Raw genomic sequence first — 2,842 nt, 5'->3', positions numbered from 1 at the left:
TGTGTTCTTTGATTCGGTTTGCAAGAATTTTATTGAGTATTTTTGCATCGATATTCATAAGGGAGATACCTCTATATACAAGTGTTCGACAGCCTTCTGGCCTGCCGCATAGAAGAGGATGATCTGCCAGGTCCCTGCTGTGCTATACGATAGCACCAGAGACTGCTTTAATCCACCTGTGCATCTCTTCCGGTCTATCAGCCTGCACATAAAAAGTCCGAGATGTCGTCACGATTTCAAACAGGTTGTCCCTCATCATTATGTCACTTTGCTTGCACTCTTGGACTTTATGAACTTCTTTAAGTGGTATTATTCGCAGAGGTTCCTTTTCCAGTTCAGATTTGAAGTAGCCTATTGTGTTTTCATCCAATTGAAAATATCTTCTCGGGCTGGTGAGATGGCTCAGCAGGGAAGAGCACCGACTGCTCTTCAGAAGGTCATGAGTTCAAATCCCAGCAACCACATGGTGGCTCACAACCACCCGTAATGAGATCTGATGCCCTCTTCTGGTGCATCTGAAGACAGCTACAGTGTACCTACATATAATAAATAAATAAATCTTAAAAAAAAAGAAAAGAAAAGAAAAGAAAATATCTTCTCTTCCAGTTTTTCATCACTGCTCCTCGTTTCACACAATATCCAGCTTTGATAACTGCACTGTCTGGAGGTGGCTTAGGAGCAAAGTAAGGAAGATGGCTTTGTGACCGTTACAAATTGTTTCTGTCAATACTCTTACCACATTCGTTTACTTCTTCTTTCTGTGTTGGCGTGATGATGGGTACTCCACCAACAATATCCGTTCTGTAAGACACTTGCTTCTTGCCACAGTCACCTTGGCGACTCAGGTTGTCAGAGGCCGGCTGTGAGTCTGACTGCTTTGGTACTGTAATTTTTATAGCTTTGTTCAAGACATTTACCCACTCCACGAAGTCCTGCTGATCATTAGCTTGTAGAAAGTATTTTCTCATTCCTGCATTCATAACAAAACAAAACTCTGCCTTTGGCCTTAACTTAGCTGCAGCGCTAACCTTTGAAATGTAGGTAAGTTTAATGGCTCCAACCCGTGATGATCCTGAACGCAGGTTCTGTGGATTATCCATGTACCACACAAAGCTGTCTTCTCTGGTATCCAGGATGAAATACCTTCGAAGAAACTTCCTGCTGTTCTCATTTTCTTCAATGTCTAGAAAACCACAGATGCGATTCTGCCGATCCACATAAGGCATTTCTGGGCTTGAACATTACACTGTGGCCTCTGCCCGGAGCACCCGCGCCACCGTGGTCCCGGCTCCTTCAGGCCTCCATTCTTTTTCTTTTCTTTTCTTTTCTTTTTTTTTTGTTTTTTTAAAAAAACTTTTATTGCATTATGATGAGAAAAGTTACATGATTTCAATTTATCTGAATTTCTTAACATTTAAAAACATATTTCAAGTAAATATAATTGAATCACATTCTTGTTTCCCTTTTATACCACTGCTCCTCCCAGAGACCCCTCCTTCAATACCTACATTATCTTTTTTGTCATATTCCTTAAAATTTATAAAATATTATAACAATAAAAATAAGTATTATAAAAGTTGTTTGATATAAAACAACAATCAATTTAGCAGTCTTATATAGGTGCTCATCTATAGCAATAGTGAAAATACATTTTTCTCAATGTAAATTTTAAATAACTCCAAGCATATTAACTGTATACTTAAAAATAATGCATCACTACTAGTATTTTCTTAAATTAACATGAATATATAAAGTCTTTTTGTTTGTTTTGTATTTAGTAGAGTTTAAAATCTTGGCTCTTACTGTGGTACAAGCCAAAAATAAGAACAATTTTTAGACATTGGGTTTCATTGTAATAAGGCTGTATTTCAATGACCCTCATATCACCAAACGATTTTACCTCCATTGTAGCTAAGCTGAGAGTTGATAGTTCTGCTGAACCAAGAAATGAGTTGTAGGCTCGATTTTTGGATACAGACTTCCTGCTATGGTCAAAGCTATTTGACTTGAGTGAGTGACTTCATTCTCAGCCCACAGAGAACAGGTTATATTCATTTAAGAAATGGTGTAGTTATTAAGATGGTCTATCCATAAAGACATTCACCAACTGTTTCAATGAACAGTGTATACAGATTGTACAATGTTGAACCTATTTCTCCAATTACCGAAGTAGAGAGATCATTGGAGGACAATCAATAAATTTCCAATTCCTCATATTATTGGATTTCAATCGATTAGGATATGTTGGAAATATTAATTTTCAAATTAATATATTAAGAAAAGTAATTATCACTTCCTGTTGTTTTTGTTGTAAGAGGTGGAATTAGGTTTGTGTGGATTTGTTGAAAGATTACCTTCTTGCTTCTTCTAGGGTGTAGTTTTGCTCCTTATGTTGATGTTTTCCATCTATTATCCTTTGGGATAATCCTTAGGGCTGGATTCGTGTAAAGATATTGTGTAAATTTTGTTTTGTCATGGAATATCTTGTTTTCTCCATCTATGGTAATTGAGAGTTTTGCTGGGTATAGTAGTCTGGGCTGGCATTTGTGTTCTTGTAAGGTCTGTTTGTCATCTGCCCAGGATCTTCAGGCTTTCATAGTCTCTGGTGAGAAATCTGCAGTAATTCTGATAGGCCTGCCTTTATATGTTACTTGCCTTTTTTCCCTTACTGCTTTTAAAATTCTTTCTTTGTTTAGTGCATTTGGTGTTTTGATTATTATGTGACAGGAGGAATTTCTTTTCTGGTCCAGTCTATTTGGAGTTCTGTAAACTTCTTGTATGTTCAGGGGCATCTCTTTCTTTAGGTTAGGGAAGTTTTCTTCTATAATTTTGTTGAAGATAT

The 2,842-nt window shown here is 36.9% G+C and overlaps 1 pseudogene; it reads right to left on the bottom strand.

Annotated features, from left to right (window-relative positions):
• Nucleotides 1-1,226, bottom strand: part of LOC116100355 — a 3,962-nt pseudogene extending 2,736 nt beyond the window's left edge.
• Nucleotides 1,227-2,842: the final 1,616 nt, after the last annotated feature.

The sequence above is a fragment of the Mastomys coucha genome, unplaced genomic scaffold, assembly GCF_008632895.1.
Source record: "Mastomys coucha isolate ucsf_1 unplaced genomic scaffold, UCSF_Mcou_1 pScaffold21, whole genome shotgun sequence".
Taxonomy (NCBI): domain Eukaryota; kingdom Metazoa; phylum Chordata; class Mammalia; order Rodentia; family Muridae; genus Mastomys; species Mastomys coucha.
The sequence above is the reverse complement of the archived record's forward strand: the minus strand, read 5'-3'. Positions and strand labels throughout refer to the sequence as shown.